General features: G+C 56.1%; 1 protein-coding gene across 1 annotated transcript in view; it reads left to right on the forward strand.

Annotated features, from left to right (window-relative positions):
- C15H7orf50 (chromosome 15 C7orf50 homolog) overlaps nucleotides 1-18,495 on the forward strand; it is a 35,249-nt gene that overhangs the window by 3,240 nt on the left and 13,514 nt on the right. The window lies entirely within an intron of this gene.

Here is an 18,495-nt window from a genome sequence, read left to right on the forward strand (position 1 = left end):
TGGCTGCTCAGAACTGTGTATGGGACAGGGTCCCCTTTCTAGCTGCTTGGGCCCATGTAAGATGGAGAAACCGAGCCCTGTGGACTATGTTGGGGGCATTGCCAGGCAGCCTGCGTGGGCATCTCTGGGAGCCTGCCTGCGTGGGCATCTCTGGGACGCCCTCAGAGATGGGGGGTGTTCAGTGGATGGATGCCGCCCTAGATGGCCAGCAGAGGTCGTTCCAGCTCCATGAGCTACCCAGACAGCAGCATTTGATCAGACTCGCCCATGTTTCTGGGCTTCCCTGACTATGCAGGGAGCCAGCTCACCAAGTGATCCCGAGCTGTGCAAATGTGTTACTCTGAATCTGCCCTGCCACATGGCCCAGGAGCATGGGGAAAGCAGGCCTGAATTCTGGATGGGCCTTGGGGTGTCCTTTAGACCTCCAATTCCCTCTAAATCCCCTCCATCTCCTCTAAGTTCCCTTATTGACACCCGAATACTTTTATAAGACCCTGAGTGCTGTCATGACCCTCAGGTGCTGTTGGGGATCCTGTGTCCTCTCCTAATCCCCCTCCCTTCACTCCCACCCCCATGTCCCTCTGGGGAGATGATTCCTAGGATATCTGTCCAGTGCCAAGCAGTTGGGCCCTGGGCCAGGTGATGAAGATCAGGCAGAATCCAGGAGGCACAAGGCCTCCAGACACCTCACCAGAGCCTAGCCTTGGCTCTAGCATCTTAGTGTCCAGTGCCCAGGGTAACTCCAGCAGTGTCCCCTTGTAATTAGGTACATACCTGACAGTGTCCTTTCATTGTGATTAGACTCACACCTGGCAGTGTCCCCTCATTGTAATTGGACTCACATCAGGCCTCTCCCTTCATTGTAATCAGGGGCACACTCGGTGATGTCCCCTTGTTGTAATCAGACTCACACCTGGCGGTGTTCCCTCTTTATGATCAGACTCACACCAGAAGGTGTTGTCATCAGGATCACATCGAGCCATATCCAATGGATGGTGTTGCCTCCTTGTGATCAGACTTAAACAGTATCCCCTCTTTGTGATCAGACTGGTGGTATGTCTCCTCATTGTAATTGGACTCACATCTGGCACTGTCTCTTCATTGTAATCAGGGTCACACTTGGTGATATCCCCTTGTAATCAGATTCACACCCTGTGGTATCCACTTATTGTAGTCAGACTCACACCCAGTGGTGTTCCTTCTTGTACTCAGAATTTCTCCCTTCTTGGTGCTTTCCAGGCTGTTCCCTGGGTGCTGCAGCCCTTGGAGCTTTTGCACCACCTTCCTTCCCTGTTTTTTCACTTTTCTTTCCCTGCTGCTACATACAATACTGCTCAGGGGTGACTCCTAGTGGGGTGACCCTCTGCAGTGAGGATGAAACCAGAGCCAGGCATGTGTGTTTCCTTCTGACTATTTGATGCAGCACATCATTCTGGCTCCTATTTTCTGTCTCTTTTCAGTGCTACCTAGGGCTCCTGCATCATTTGGGAGAGAGAGAGTGAGTGACTATGCTCATATGTATATCTGTGTGAATGTGTGAGTAAGCATGCAAGAGCATGTGTGTGCGCTCATGAGCTTTTGTACCTGAGAGTATGAATATATGTGTGAAAGGGCATGTGTGGGAGAGCATTGTGTACCTGTGAGTGTATGAATGCATGTGTGAGTGTACGTGTGTGGGTGTGTGAGTATATGGAGTGTATGTTATCATGTGAATGTATGTGAGGGGGGTACAAAGTGTCTGGGGTGAGACTGGTATTGTCCACAGTGGTGCTTTAATCACTGAGGCTGGCCCTCATCTGTGTCAGAGTGTGGGTGACCATGGCATTGTCGTTCCCAGTGGATGCCTATGATGACTTTCTCTTTCTGTCTCTTCCCTGTTGACTGTTCTGTGTCTGTCCCTATGTTATGATGGTCCTGTATGTCTTTCCCTGTGTGTGACTGTCTTTTTGTCTTCTAGTCTTCAACTTATGTCCTTCATAATCCTGCGCCCCCCCCACCAGCCTGTGTTTTCCCCACAGTTTGTGGCCTCCCATCCCCCAACAATCTGTGCCCCCATGTTTATTTATGGCCTCCAAAAGCCTGTGCTCTCATGTCCCCCCAACAGCCCTATATCCCCCTCAAAAGCCCTGTCTTCATGTGCTCTTGTCCCTCCGTATCCTGGGTGTGTGTGTGTGGGGGGGGGAAAGGAGAGGGAAAGAGACAGAGAGGAAGAAAGGAGAGAGAGAGACAGAGAAGAGAGAGAGACAGAGACAGAGTACACGAACATGAGTCAGAAATTTCTCCTTGATTCTCACCCTGCATCTCTTGTCTTGGCCAGCAGGTGGCAGGCTTGTGCACTGAGCTCGGGTGCATACTCCGGCCAAAGCAAACAGCCGCCCAGCTGACCGCCCCCCACACCCCTCTGGCGCATCTAATCCTTTAATTGGTGCCCTGGCTCTGCCTGGCGGGAGAATTTTGCTTCCTCGAGGTCAGCAGAAAATAACCGAGCAAACAGCAGCAGAAGGCAGAACTTGTGTTTATTATTGTTGGGAGCTGGGTCCGGCCTCTATCGGGTGAGAACCCAGAGCAGCAGCCCTGGAGGGATCTGAGGAGTCTCTCCTCATGTCTGTATGTCCTGGGCACCCCATGGGCCTCAGTGCTTGTGCTTGTGGAGTTGGTGGGTGGAGGCGCCCCCTCCGTATTCCATCTACTCATGTCTGCAAATAGGTCTCGGCCCCCACATGTTGTCTCTGTTGTTGACAGCAGTGAGAAGCACCCCCAATCCCTAACCTTTCCTCTGATACCTTGTGGGGACAGTATAGGACACTGTGTCACACCTGCTTTCCCATGTCTGCAGGGCTGGATCAGCTGTGTATTCTTACTCAGATGGCCAAGAACTCCAACCAGATGCTTTACTGGGCCCAGGGCTCAAAGACTGTAAGGAAGGCTAGTGCTGGGGGACTCAAAGGAGGCTCAGTAGGAAGCCTTTATTTCTTCATTGTTCGTCAGGGCTGACAGTACAGTCATGTGGAGTTGTCTACACATCTACAGCCATCTACAGTTGTGCAGAGGTGAACCAGGTATCCTCCCAGCCAGAGAAGAAATGGGGTCTTATTGCAACCAGGTAGGGGTCATTGACAGGACTAGAGGTAGCTTCTGGGTGCCTATCCTCCTGAAATGCCCTGTAACACTGGGGAGGCTGAGGCTGCCCAGCCCTGCCGACTCAGATTTGGTCCAGTTCTGCTGCTGAGAGTAGGGGGCCCACACTCTGCACCTCTAGTCCTGCAAGTGTGCAGGGGAGGGAGGAGCTGCCCAGGTGGCCTGAAGCCTTGAGACTTCTGCCCAGGGATCAAGTGCTTGGGATCTGTGTGCTTAAGTTTGGTCCTTGAGGTCAGGTGCTCAAGATTGGTGTTTGGAGTCAAGTGCCAAGGGTTGGGTGTGGGTGGGGGTTGTCAATACTTCAAGTCGGGTTCTTGGATTCAGGTGCTTGGGGGTTGATGAGCGGAGTCAGTGCTTAAGGTTGGGTGCTTGGAATTGGGTCAGTGCTCCTGGCTGTGCAGGCGTAAATCTTTCCTTCTGTCGTGTCTGTCTGGATTCCTCTGAGTGAGGCGGGAAGGTTCCCAGGATGGGGCTCTCAGCTGGGAAAACAGCACTTTGAAGCTGCTTTCCCAGGCACAAGCTTGTGTCTCCCGCTGTGCATAAACAGCGCCTTTGCCTTCCCCGACCAGGCCCGGGGGACATGGTCATCTAGACCTAGAGCTAGGGAACTGTGTGTGTGTGTCGCGCACGCGCGCATGTCTGTGCATGCACGCATGCGTGCATGTATGTGTGCACGGGGGATGTGGTCCTTGTGACACAGGGCTGGGGTGGATGGTATGTATGTCCATACATGCAAGTAGGTCATCAGTACAGGGCTGGGGGGAACCCTGTGTGTGTAGGGGAACTTGGTTATGAGAACCCAGAGCTGGAGGCCTCTTGTGGGTGGGTGCATCACTGAGCCTTGACTGGCCCTGGCCCAGTCCAGTGACACAGCAGTCTGGGCCACAGGCCTGGCTGGTCTCCATGGACTATACTGTTGAGGTCCCACCCCAGAGCCTCTGTGTCCAGGCCGCTTCTCTTCTCAATGCCTGCACAGCTGCCCCGGCAGTTGGGCGCCCATTTAAGACCCCCTGAGTTTGGAGTCCCTTCCCTTTCTTGCATCTTTTTTTTTTTTTTTTTTGGTTTTTGGGTCACACCCGGCGGTGCTCAGGGGTTACTCCTGGCTGTCTGCTCAGAAATAGCTCCTGGTAGGCTCGGGGGACCATATGGGACACCGGGATTCGAACCAACCACCTTTGGTCCTGGATCGGCTGCTTGCAAGGCAAACACTGCTGTGCTATCTCTCCAGGCCCCCTTTCTTGTATCTTAACCACCTACTAGGAGTTAGTCTGCACAGGCTGGGCCCCTGTGGGGTGGGGTCAGCTCTCAGTTTAGGTCAGCCTCCATCCTATGTGTTCTCAGCCATCCAGCTCAGCCTCCTCGTGCCATGCCTCAGAGAGCTGGGCCTCAGGCTAGTGCATGGCCCCCTGCATACCAGGTCATGTCTGTCCCATTATAATTTCTGGGCAGCAGCAAGTGAATCTGGTAGTAGGTTCTGGTTCTTTGTTCTTTTTTTTTTTTTTTCCCACACCTGGCCATACTCGGGTTACTCCTGGCTCTGTGCTCAAAATCACTCCTGGCAGGCCTGGGGGACCATATGGGATACCAGGGATCAAACCCTGGGTTGGCCACGTGCAAGGCAAATGCCATACAACTGTGTTATTGCTCTGCCCCTGGGTAGTAGGTTCTGAGTGTTGAGTCCCCCTCCCCCAAGCCCCATCCATACTGTGCCAGGAGCCTGCTGCATGGCTATCCCCAAGCCCTTCCCAGCAGCCCGTGTGTGGGGCACTGTCTACTCAGTCTGCTTCTCAGGTGATTTGCTCCTTCCAGTGGTTAGGGTGCTCTCACCGATTCCCATGTCCGTGGGGCCCCAACCTCTGTGAAGCTCCCACCAGCCAGCCTTTCCAGCCCAGCATATGCTTACTTTTCTCCCCACTGTGGATGGGCTCCACAGCCAGTATGAACAGAGAAGTGAACAGAGAAGTCCCAGCCCCCTGGCCTGGATGCTTAGGAAGTTGCTGAACCTGCCCTTCCTCTGTGCTAGGCTAGCACACCATATCGCCCCTTGTCCAGCTACACAGGGCTGACCCCTTGGCATGTCCTCTACCAGAGTGGCCTCTGATGTGCCAGGAAAGCAGCAGCCTGACCTTGCTCCCTGTTCAGCTCACTTCTGCTGCCTGTAAGCTGTGGGGGGCCAGGACACGGATGGGGGGCACCGCAAGCCAAGATGCCCCTCCCTGTGCCTGATGTTATCTGGCTGTGTTTCTGCCAAAACAATGAGCTCACTAGTTGGCTGTGGGACCTGCTCTTCTTGGCACGCAGCCTCTGTCCCCAACAGAGGGGGTGGAAAACACCCTACTCTGAGGGTACATGAGGGGGCACCTGCCCAGGCCAGTTGCACCCCCCAGGCCACTTCTCCTTTCTGGTCCCACCTACTTCCCACCTGGTGCTGACCGACCTTCCCTGACTTCTGAGGCCCCCCGCTGTGCTGTAGATGGTCACAGCCTCTCCCTAGGCAGGCACTGGTCTGTGCCAGTTCAGAGGCCAGAGGGTGACCTGTCTGTAGTGTTCTGTGCTGGCCCGAGTGTGGCTCTGACTGGAGCCAGCCCCTGGTGCAGAGATGGGGGTTGATCCCAGCACACCTGGCCATCTGGGTCTGTCCAGCAGTGAAACCCCTGGCTGTAGGGCAGAGATCCTGTGGGACACCCACCGCAATGCAGAGGGAAGAGGCCCAGCACTTGTCCTCAGGAAGAGGCCCGGTGTCCATACTACCAGAAGTATCCCCGTCCTGGTACATAGGACGTTCTTTGAGCCCTCAGACTATAGTTCCCCCTTTCCATGGGGCCTCTCCCCGGACATCCTTTAAGGGCCCGCCCAGGGCAGCAGGCCCCTTTGTGCCAGGGAGCATACGCCATCCTGAAGCTCTTGGCCCAGCCTGAAAGTGCCTGCTGGGAACACCAGGCTCAGCTATGCCACTGCAAGGAACCCAGGGCTATGGTCTGTGTGTGGGCCCCCACGTTCTTACAGCACCGTATGGGGCCCGGCCCGCCCTTCCAGCACCAGCCACCTGCAGGCTGCGGTTGATATTTAATGAGAGTTGACATGGGTACTGCTCTCCTTGGCCCCAGCCCCACCCTTCCATGCTGTCAGGTTACCCCAGATCTCTGCACATGCTCAGGACTTACCCCACACATGAACTATGGAGACATCAGGCCTTTGATGAGCATAGAGCAGCTGGCTCTATAGGGGAGTATGACAGACAGTACTGGGGTTGGTATGTGTGGCCATGGGTGTGGGCATTGGGATTGTTGCATGTGTGGGTGTAGGTGGGTCTGTGTAGGTGGGGTGCAGATGTGGGTGGGTGTAGGCATAGGTAGGGGCTGCAGGTATACACCAGGGCCTGTACAGATTGGCTGCCTGCTGGTGTGCCCTGGTAGCTGCAGTGCTGCCCAGTGTCCAGTCTCTGCTTCACCCCACCCCCAGCATGTCCTGCAGGGGTGTTTTCTAAATGGCATCAGACATCCTCTGTGAGGGAGCAGGACACAGGAGGCAGGCTCGGGCTATGGCACACGCAGGCCCTGTGGGAGTCTGTGCTGGGGGTCCTGGCTCTTGTGCAGGGTTCTGTGCTCTGCCTGTTGCATGCCATGGTACTGCTGAGCCTCCTGCCTGGCTGTTCAGTGCCATCAGGGATCATGGCCTTGAGGGCTGCTTGGCAGAGGCGGCTGAGCGCTGACACACCAGGCCTCTGCTGTAGGTAGAGCCGCAGCTTGTCTCTGAAAGTCTCTCCAAGGAAGCTGTAGACGAGGGGGTTCAAGCAGCTGTTTGAGAAGGCCGCCAGGTTGACAATGTGGCCTGTGAGCGGGTGGGCATGGCGGAAGGTCTGCTTGCAGGGGGCAGCGCCTGGTGGGCCATGCTGCAGCAGGTGGACACTAATGAAGATGTTCTCAGGCAGCCAGCACACAAAGAACACCAGCACCACGGCCAGTATCATGCGCAGGGCCTTCTGACGGCGCGGGCGCAGGCTGCGGTGCCGGTGAGCCCGCACTAGCACACGTGCAATGAGCGAGTAGCAGAGACCGATGATTGCGAAGGGGATCAGGAAGCCTAGCGTCACCTCCAGCCACTGTACCTCCTTGGCATCGGCGAAACAGAGACAGGCCTCGCCGCGGCGCTGCAGGTGTACAGCCACAAAGGGCACCAGCGTGGCTGACACTGATGCCATCCAGATAAGGCCGCAGCTTAGGCGTGCATGCTGCTTTGTGCGCAGGAGGCCACCACGCATAGCTCTGGCCAGGGCCACATAGCGATCGAAGCTCATCCAGGTGAGGAAGAAGACGCTGCTGTACATGTTGACCTGCAGGAAGAGGGACATGAAGGTGCAGAGCACGGCCACATCATAGTACTGCTGGTCCAGGTTGAACACCTCAATGAGTGAGTCAGCCACCAGGATGAGATCAGCTGCTGCTAGGTTGATGAAGTACAGGTCAGGGATGCTCATTCTCTCCCTGAAGCGAATATTTACCACCAGGATGAGGATGTTTCCCAGGAAGCCAATGGGGAAGAGGAAGGCGGTATAGACACAGGACAGGAACAGGCCAATCACATACTGCTGGTGCTCTGATAGCTTGCTGGCACTGCTGCCCAGTGCGTGCGATGTATTAAGTACCAGGGAGGTGCTATTCTGGGCATTGGGCATCGAGGGGCCTGGCACCACCTCCATGCCACTCTAGTCACTACCTACTGTGCTCACGGTTTGCCAAAAGAGTCGTAGGGATCCATCGAGATCTGTGAAACCACTGCCACACAGCACGGTGGCTCCCCGAGTCAGGAGCCTGGCATCAGCGAGGTGACACAGACATCGGTATCAGCACATGCTGGGGCCACAGTGTGGCTTCTGAGACACGGGGCTGCCACACACCTGCAGACACAGACAACAGGTGTTGGCCCTCAGGGAGGCATCAGTCATGTGGATGATACTAGGTACCCACCGCACACTCTTTTTAGGGCCCGATGCTTGGTCTGGGCACTGCCGCCACTGTGAGTCAGCCTGGCTGGCCGGCGCCTTTCTCTTTAAATAGACAGAAGCCTCATGGGATCATAGGGTCCGGGCTGCTCCGAGGAAAAGTACTGTCTGTCAGGGAGGAAGTAGATTTATCTAGGCAGCTGTGGGCGGAAAAGCACAGCTGGCCAGGCAGCACATGGCTGGGGATATTGGGGTCTGCCATGAGCCTCCAGCCATGGGAAGACAGGCTGAGCCAGGAGTGGGCACTGTGGAGAGAGTGAGGGAGTAAGGGACCTAGCCCATGTGGATGCAGGTGGTTGTGGCTCTGGGGGGGGTCCACTGTTGTACTGAGGGACTGGACACAGCACCCACCCATTCCTTCCTGACTGAATGCTCAGCAAGGGACATAGGATGCTGGCACTGTGGAATTGTTAGCACTATATTCTGTGTGGCCAGAATAGCCAGTTGCTCTGATAAACCCCATACCCTGGTTCCTGGGACCACTACCACTCTGTCCCTGAACCCTAGTCCCCGAGAACCTGGGTTCTCCCATCCCAGTATCATGGTTCCCGGAACCTGAGATTTACCCCATCCCCACCCCTATATCCTGGTCCCTGGGAAGTTGGGACCCTCCCATCCATATATCCTGGTTCTGGGGAACCTGGGATCCCCCATCTCTGTGTCCTAGTTCCTGGGAACGTGGGATCTCCCATCCCTACCTAACCCTGACTCACAGCTGAGGCTGCATGGCCTGAGCCCCTCTGGTGTCCTGGCCATATGTCATAGGTCGCAGATTTTTGTCACCCTGTCAGCTTCTTGTGGTGCCGGGACAGGTTGGGGTGAAGCCTGTGATGTGAGTGCAGAGGTGGGGTCTTGGGTCCATGTTGCCTGCCTGTCACACACAGCTCTGCAGACTTGGACACTGTGTCCACTGCCAGCCTCAGCTGACCTCACGCCCACCCCACCCCTCCTAGGCAGAGCCCCGACTCACCCGATTCCGCTGAATATCCAGCTGATGTCGCCTGTCCCTCGGTCTCCCCACAGCCCCTACTGAGGGGCTGGAAGCTCCCCACGGGGAGGAGTTGGTGGGAGAGTGAGCCAGGAGTGCAGACAACCCGGAGGGAGAGTGGACAGTGACAGCCCAGCCCAGCCCTGCTCCCTGTCCCCACACCACAGCTTTATAGGCCACCCAGGACCAGCCTCCAGGGCCTGCCTTAACCCTTTCCCTGCCAGCCCTTCCCTCCTCCTGGGACTGAGTGGAAGCTGGAGTGTTTCCAGCTCTTTTGTTCCTCATCCCCCACAGTCAAACCTACCTCTGTAGGAAGCGTCCCAGGCCTTGGGGGAACCGATAGCAGAGCCTGCTGGCAGAAAGCTTGCTGCTTCCAGCCACTGGCCACCTTTCAAATCGAGGTCTCTGAGACACTGGGTGGTACATGGGGGCTCCAGCTGCAGGTGGTGGCAGCAGTGTCCTCTGCTTAGCACCAGGGACAGTGTTCCCTGCTGGTGGAATTTTCCCTGAGGGAAGCAGGTGGCATGCTGCCCCCTGGAGCTGCTCAATGAGGTGGCAGGGTGGGGATATGATGGGGGAGCCAGCACTCTCCCAAGGATGTGGGTGGTGACGTTTTGCCCTACATCCCTCTGTCAGCCCTGGACAGCGCTCACGATACCTTTCAGAAGGGGACTTAGGAATGGCCTCACTTCTCAGCACTGAGTCGGTCTCAGTTCTATAGGACTGTGCTTAGGGAAGAGGATCCAGTTTTAGGGGGCCACCTCAGCTACTGCTCTGGGTGGACAAGGGGCCTGAGAAGTGGGGCTCCCTGGTCTCTGGAAGGGGTGGAGCCTGTGACTGGCCCAGCTAGGGAGAGTGAGGAGTCCCTTAGGAACAGTGGCCCTGATCAACTGAATAACTGCCAAGTGTTGAGACCTCCCGGCAGTGAGAGGCGGTGACCCCGCCTGGCCACTCTAGCGAAATTCCCAGCCATAAGTGGGAGGGGAATGGCCTAGTGCTCCCCATCTCAGTGGCCTGCAAGCTGGGGTGCATACCAGCTGTCTGCCTTTAGTCCAAAATTCTTTTCCCAGTTCTTCAGGGCTCTCTTTGCCCAAAGGGTCCATTGATCGGCTCTTTTAGTGGTATTCCTCTTCCCCCACTCCAGGACTCTCCCGACAGACACTCCATGCTGCAGCTGGTCCTTCCTCTTGTGAAAATGCCCTAGCTTACACAGTGCAATGGGGTTCAACACCCCCAATCACACGAGAAGGGTGTCTGGGAGCACTTTGGGGTGCTGAAGCCCATGGAAGTGTAACAGCCTGGAGCTCTTTCCTGCCCCCTTCCTGCTGTCTGGGCAAGAGTGGAGCCAAGTGAGGTTAGAATCCAGCAGGCCTATGGCTGCTGCGGCTCCCTGGGGGCCTCCAAAGGTCACTCTCCCACTGTGACATTGTCTTTCCTTTCACTTCCCTACTGCTTTCTCCCTTCCCTTTGTTCCTGTTGAGGTGGCCAGAGCCTGGCTGTGCCAATCAGATCACATAATCTGTTTAACTGGTTGGTTTTATTTCTTAAATTTATTTATTTAGGGGTTTGGGGCCACACCCAGCTGTGCTCAGGGCTGACTCCTGGTAGGATTCAGGTTCTGGGGATAGAATCTGGGTTGGCCATGTGAGAGTCAAATAAGTGTTTACCTGCTGTGCTATCTCTCTGGCCCCCTATTTGACTATTTTTAGAATGTCTTTATGGAGATGGAATGTATTTGGACCCGCTACTGTGACTGGTGCTGAGACACAGAGCAAAACTACCAGTGTCAGGCTCAGCATGTGGCAGGGGTGGGGGTGGGGCACTGGGGTTTGAACTCATAAGCCAGCACTCACCTGGTGGCTACTCTGAGCTCTGTGCATTTCCTCCAGGCCTGAGTCTTCAAATTGTCCTTTCCGTGCTGGGGGCAGGAGCCCTGTATCTGTCTCATGGCCTCTGAATGTCCCTCTCTTAAGTGCCAACTCCAGCTGTTGGTAGAGTGTGGACCAGTCACTGTGAGGGATGCTGACCTGGTGCTCACGCTGAACTGTTCCATAGCTCTGCTGAGGATGCCAGGGCGGGTGTGGCCTGTTGGTCCCCTCAGCTCCTCTAACACATAACGGCGTGTGGGAATCCCACGCTGATGACTGGAATGTTCCAAGCAGGCTGCAGACCAGGGCTGCCCAGCTGCCCCCCTGGACAGTCCAAACTGACTGTTTTAACCTTCTTGTTGTTGCAGGGCTGAGATGGAACTAGGGCCTCCTCCTGCCATGGCTACCTCTGACTATTTGGTTTTTGCCTTCTCTCCTCTCCTCTCCTCTCCTCTCCTCTCCTCTCCTCTCCTCTCCTCTCCTCTCCTCTCCTCTCCTCTCCTCTCCTCTCCTCTCCTCTCCTCTCCTCTCCTCTCCTCTCCGGGGAGCATATGGGATGCTGGGATTAGAACCACCGTCTGTTCGACTCATCTGCGTGCAAGGCAAACGCCCTACCGCTGTGCGCTCTCTCCAGCCCAGGGGGTGGCCACCCCAGAGTGCAGGGTCCTGACATTTCTGGCCCATCCTGGGATGTGACAGCACCACTTCCTCAACTTGTTCTGGCTCAGGTGCCTTAGGGATGCCATCTTGTAACTAGGGGCTCTGCGGGCTTAAGGAGGGAGAACAGCACCTGGCCACCCTGCCTGCCCCTGCCAGCCAGGGCAGGAATCTGAGGACCTACCTGCACCTGCTCTTAATAGGGCCAGAGCTTAGGGCATGGGGGAGGAGCTTGCTGTTGTTGGTAGGGGTGGAGTCTGGGGTTGTGGGCAGGACCGCATTTGGGGAAGGGTTGTGATTGTAGAGGCTAGATATGGGGGAGGGACTTGCTGTTGTGGGGCATGGTCTGTTGCTATAGCTATGGGCGGAGTCTGGTCTGTGGGAGAAGACTGTTTGGGTGGTCTGTAAGGGTGGGACTTAAAAAAAAAGGATGCGGGGGCTGGAGAGATAGCATGGAGGTAAAGCGTTTGCCTTTCATGCAAGAGGTCATCGGTTCGAATCCCAGCGTCCCATATGGTCTCCTGTGCCTGCCAGGAGCAATTTCTGAGCATGGAGCCAGGAGTAACCCCTGAGCACTGCCGGGTGTGACCCAAAAACCACAAAAAAAAAAAAAAAAGGATGGGACTTGCTATTGTAGAGGTGGTGCCTGGGACAATGGGCGGGGCCTTGCTTACTTCCTGACTGACTGCAGCTCGTCTTCCAAGACTTTGTCTTCCCAGAGGTGGCGCAGTTCTGTGAGTGGGAGATGTGGGGCCAGCACCGCTGCTTTCCCAGTTGCCCTTAGAGCACAGCCCCATGGAGTCCACCCACTGAGCATAGTGCCATAGATCCCTGCCCACAGAGTACAGCCAAGCTGGGCACCATGACACCCAGCCTAGGGGCTGGCCATATGATTCTGCCATCCTGAAAGTAGCAGGACAGGGTGCAGACCCTTGTGAGAAGCCCAGGGTTGTGGGATTCTGGGGCTGAGGGGTTCAGATTAGAACCACAGCACCAAGGGCCAAGGTCACCCAGGCAATGTCCGTATGTCCATGTGGTCACTCCCACATAACTTTTGGGAGTTAGGGGTGGCAGGATACTGGAAATCTCTGCAGCTCTCGATGTTCCAGAGGGCAGTCAGAGGTGGGGGTCCATGGAGAGGCCTTTTGTTTGTCTCCCTTCTCTGGCCTGCATTTCTGGCATGACTCAGCCTCAGAGGTAGTGAGCTGGTGTGTGAAGCAAGTGTGGCACCATCTCTGGTTTTCTATAATATAGGCACTGGGACCAGGCCGTGCTGTGAACTCATCTGTGTCCTAGACCCTCCTCTGCCAAGCAGTGGGCAACTGGAGAGTTGGGGCCAATGGCTAATCCTGCTCCCCAGGCTGCGTCCTTGATTCGGAGTGTGAGCGTGGACCAGGCTCACTCATCTGTCTGCGCCACCATTTTCTTGGCTGAACTGAGCAGTGGAAAGTGGGTTGTGATTTTTTGGGTTTTTTTTTTTTTTTTTTTTTTGGTTTTTGGTTTTTGGGTCACACCTGGCAGCATTCAGGGGTGACTCCTGGCTCTATGTTCAGAAATCACTCCTGGCAGACTTGGGGGACCATATGGGATGCCGGGATTCGAACCACCGTCCTTCTGCATGCAAGGCAAATGCCTTACCTCCATGCTATCTCTCCAGCCCTGGGAAGTGGGTTTTGAAAGATGCTCTGTGAGCACTGTCTCCTGTGGCTCCTCAAGCAAGTCTGAGTCTCCCTTTGCCAGGACCCCTCTGAGACCGCTACTCTCTTCAAGGCCATGCTATTGTGGGCATCAATCCCCTTTCACCAATGGCAGAGGCACTGTGGGACACAGCGCAGAGAGAGCTACAGGGCTCTTTTTTTTGGAGGGGGGCCACACCCAGCGATGCTCAGGGGTTACTCCTGGCTGTCTGCTCAGAAATAGCTCCTGGCAGGCATGGGGGACCATATGGGACACCGGGATTCGAACCAACCACCTTTGGTCCTGGATCGGCTGCTTGCAAGGCAAACGCCGCTGTGCTATCTCTCCGGGCGCGAGCTACAGAGCTCTTGCAGGAGGGTGGCCAGTGAGCTCCCACAGCTTTTGGTAAACAGGCCCAACTTTGCCAGGTTCATGAACAACTCATCCCAAGGCATGCCCAGGTCCCGCTGCAGCTTGCACCTGGCCTGCTGCAGTAGTGCCATATTGTAGAAAAGCTGGCAGGCAAATGTGACCAGATCCACGGCCAGAACCATGCTGCCAGAGGAGACCAGGGTCTGCTGGGGACCAGCCACCCAGGTGGCCAGCAGAACACAGAGGTCCAGTCTAGGAAGCTCAGACTGAACTTCACCATTTCATACTTGGGCCAGTTGGTTAGGGGGTCCAGCTGGCATAGGGTAGGTGTGTCCAGCCACCCAGCTATGCTCTGCAGGGCTACCACCCCCAGGGAGCACTAGCCCCTGAGGGCCACTAGGCCTACAGTGCCGGCAACAGAACCAAGAAGAGCATCGCCAGCTGCAGGTACTGGGTGCTGAAGTAACGCAGGTTGGCGAGGAAGGAGAGGGCCTTGCAGCTAAGTTGGCTCATAGTCAGGTAGTCTGGTGGCTGAGCACAGTGAGGGTGAGCAGCACGGTCAGCTGGTTGGTGACTTTGAGGACAAGCCCCTGAGCATGGCACAACCTCGGATGGTGATGACCAGGTTGAAGAGCCTGATGGCCAGGCCCAGCAGGATACACAGCACCATATGCATACACATATGCACACATGCATACACCTGGCCAGCAGACTCTGTGCCTCAATGATGTCCTCCACAGCCGTGGATACATAGCTGGGCTACTGGATCCATGACATGTTGTGGAAGGGCATCCTGGCAGCACCCCTAGAGCAGAATCACGGCTGCGTGCTGACATGTGAGTCCTGGCCTTGGGGGCTCGTCCTCAGGACAGCAGGGACAGGCCTGACTGGAGGTCCCCAAGAACCATGGTGGGAGGGGCACAGAATTTCTCCTCACCTCTCGGGCTTCTTGTTTCCCCTTGCCAGAATCAGACCCAGAGGCTGGGAAATGTCCCAATAGTAAGACGGTGTGAGTGGTAAGGGCTCCCACTAGACAATGTCCTGGAAAGTGTGTCACCAGTGATGTGTTTGCTGCTCTTGTCCACACTTGTGTGACCTGTTGGCTCACTCCCTGTAGCAGCTCCCACTGTGGTGCTGTCTGCATCTGGGTCTGGGTCTTGTTTGCATCTGGGTCTGCATCTTGGTATCATCTGCATCGAGTCCGCGTCTGTCTGTCTGTCTGTCTCTGAGTCCTATTTGCATCCATCTGTGTCTGGGCCCTCTCTGTATCTGGGTCCCATCCAAATCTGCATCTGTCTGGGCTCTGTGGTTCATCCATGTCCTATCTGTACAATTCCCATTTTCCCAGTGCAAGCGGTTTGTGCTTGCACTTGGATGTCCAGAGACAGACTCTCCCGTGGCTCCTTGAGAGCCCTGAGGCCCCACTTTCCCCCATCTAGCCCCCACACCACCCCAAGTGCTATTCTGGCCCCCCACTCTATGTCATCACTGCAGGTGTGTCTGGCACGCTTGTGTGGGGGTGATTCCTTCCTGTGCTGATCGTCAGGGTCAGGGCAGTTTCAGGACACAAATGGAGACAAGTGGCCAGCCCTGAGGACGCACTCAGTTAGTCTGTCCAATTAGGGCAGATTGGACGGAAGCAACTGATGAGCATTGATTGTGGCAGGAAGCAGTGCTCAGCGCTCCCAGCCTCCGGCACTTCCTGGCACCATGCCCTCGCAGATGGGGGGAGGGTGCTAGCCCACTTGGCACCAGGTCCTCCCATAGCCCAGACCCCTGTGCCCTCCAGCCCTCATGCCACAGCTAGCAGCTGATGAGGCAGGCAGTGCTCCCCTGCTCCGGACCAGCGGCTTAGGGCTGGGGGTTCAGCCAGCTGAGTAGACCTCTCTGGTCCTTCCTTCAAGACAAGGAACCCCAGTTGAGGTCCTACCTTACAGAGTTGCCTGCAGGAGCATGTGAGTTTGTCCCTTGGTGGCTGAGGCCCCACTTGGTTCACTAACTCAGGCCACAGTAGCAGTCCTGGGACTGCCTTATCCCCGTACCACCCACTGTGGCCAGAACACTCCTGCCAAAAAGAATGGAAAATATTTCTTCATGAAGTGGTCCACAGAGGTAAGAGACAGAGACAGAGATAGTCAGACTCGGGTGGGCCCTGCAGGCCACACAGTTTGTCCCAGCTGAGCACTGAGTGTCAGGCTGCAGGGGAGACCCACTCTAGGTTTCACACACACACACACACACACACACACACACACACACACACACACACACAGAGTTTGTCCCAGCTGAGCACTGAGTGTCAGGCTGCAGGGGAGACCCACTCTAGGTTTCACACACACACACACACACACACACACACACACACACAGTTTGTCCCAGCTGAGCACTGAGTGTCAGGCTGCAGGGGAGACCCACTCTAGGTTTCACACACACACACACACACACACACACACACACACACACACACACACACACACATCCCCATGGGCATCCTGGCAAGTGACCAGTTCCTCTTTTTTTAGTTTTTGGGCCACACTTGGAAGTGCTAGTGCTCAGGGGTTACTCCTGACTCTGCACTCAAGAATCATTCCTGGCAAGCTTGGGGGACCATATGGGGTACTGGGGATTGAACCCAGGTTGGCTGCATGTAAGGCAAACTAACCTCCCCACTGTGCTGTCTCCAGCCCCTGACCAAATCCTTTTCTCCCTGTGATTTGAAGGGTCCCTCTCAGCCTCGCCCTGTGGTGGGCTCTCTGGACCATGCCCTCCTGAAACACTTGCTCTGCTTCCAGGCCAGGCACGCGGCCTTCTGGGCGCTTCCAGGAGTTGTGTCTTGCCAAGTGGGGGGCCCCAGGGAGAGGAGTGAGGACTGAGAATGTTGTGTTCTTCCCAGCAACTCCTTAAATAGTCTTCAGTGGGCTGGGAGCCCGCCAGCCCTACAGCTGCAGGCGGGAGGTGCAACAGCCCCCAAAAGCAGGGTGGGGCATTGCAGGGCCCCCAATATCTAGGCCTTCTGTCAGCCCCACCAGCAACGAGGGGGATATGCTGCTTTCACATTGTGTTGGGGGGGGGGGTCACTGTCCTCTGACTCAGGGAAGACTGCTGTTGTCATAGCTTCAGAGTGGCCAATTACCTCTCTCAGCCTGACCACAGCAGCCAGCACTTTTCCTTACTGTCAGCCACTGTTGGGGCACATAGATCACCCCCAACTCAAACTGTCCTCCACCCTTTGCTCTGTGTAGGCTGGAGTAACAGCCCCATGTCACACAAAGTCTGAGATGTGCTGCTGTGTCAGAGCCCTGACCAGGTTGGTTTGTCTGGAAGGTTCCAGCAGCCCTGTCGCCCCGCCCCATCCACCAGTGGCTCAGCTTGGCCTCGGGCCCCACTTCTGTGAGGAATCAGTTGTGGGGTGAGGACTCACCTGGCTGGTGCCTCCTCCATGTGGCCCAGTGAGAAGGGAACATGGGCTGAGGCCCTGGACCACAGGAGCTCCACTGCCCTCTGCTCACATGATGGGGCAGTGCCCCTGTCCTTAATTGCCTGCTGTGCCTGGCTAGTGGCACCCATAGACCCAACAACACACAAGCACGAGTGTCCCTCACTAGATGTGTGCCTTCCACAGGCAGCTGGGTGGGGAGGAGGGACGGAAGTTCCTGGGGACATGCCTGGCCCAGGAGGTGGGAGGCATGAAAGGGGATTCGGAAACTCACCGTTTCCTTGGCTGCCCCACCCGGGGCTTAAAGGGGAAGAAGGGCCAGTGGGTGCCTTCCTGCCCTGCACCTGCTCCAGACCCCCAACCCACCTATGTGGATCCTCATTGCCCTTCCTGCAGGCAGAATACAAGCTCTGGTGGGCAAGTAAGTCCCTGAGGTGCCCAGGGTGCTGCCCCCCTCACCTTCCCCTCACAAGAGGGTCTGCATCTCTTCCTGTAATCTGCCTTAGAGGCCCATTAAGTGAGGAGCCGTCCCAGGTGGCTGAGCGCCCCCTGCTGCTGGTCTGTCACATGGCAGCGTGATGGCTGGCCCTGTGTGCTCTTCTTACACTGTGCCTGGATCCCCGCATTCTATCTGCTCCTGCCAAACACCGCGGGGCACTTGTGTTTCCCCTTGGTTACCCAACTATGGTGTAATCACAAGGGTGTCCTTACTCTTGGCAAGTCACCCTCTCATCAGCACTCAGGCCACCTGTCCTGGAGTTTTCTCAGGTGCAGGCACTCAGCAGCTCCTGGCATGATTGGGTAGTTGGGTAGATGGGCCTTCATGGCCCATCCCTCCCTTGCATCGGCTGGCCTTCTCCAGCCCTGGGGCTACAGGCTTCCTTTGGTGCCTGTGTGTGCCCCCACTGTGGGTGTTGCGCAGCCAAATCCTCAGGTGCACCTGGGTGCACACAATTAAAGAAGGTAGATCAGGTGGGGATCCTCTCCTGGGAGATCTGGGCTGGGAGAGCCTGTTCTAAGAGGGATTCTTTCCTGGAACAGATCCTTTTCTGGGCGATCTTTCTGGGGATGGGGAAGGATCCTGAGAGATGTCCTTGGGGATCCTGTTCTGGAAGATCTATCCTGGAAGGGATCCTGTGGGATGGAGATGTCCTGTCCTGGTGATCTGCAGCTGCTGGTAGAGGCCTCAGGCCAACGCTCCCCTCCTACAGCTGCCCTCTTCCTGGAGGAGGGGCCATGTCCACGATTCCAGGAGTCTCCTTTGGGTGCACCCCTCTGCCTACTGCTGTATCTCACTACCTGTGGGAGTGCCCCCCCCCTGGTATTGATGTGGGCCTGTGAGAGAGCAGACATGTTT

The sequence above is a fragment of the Suncus etruscus genome, chromosome 15, assembly GCF_024139225.1.
Source record: "Suncus etruscus isolate mSunEtr1 chromosome 15, mSunEtr1.pri.cur, whole genome shotgun sequence".
Classification (NCBI taxonomy): Eukaryota; Metazoa; Chordata; class Mammalia; order Eulipotyphla; family Soricidae; genus Suncus; species Suncus etruscus.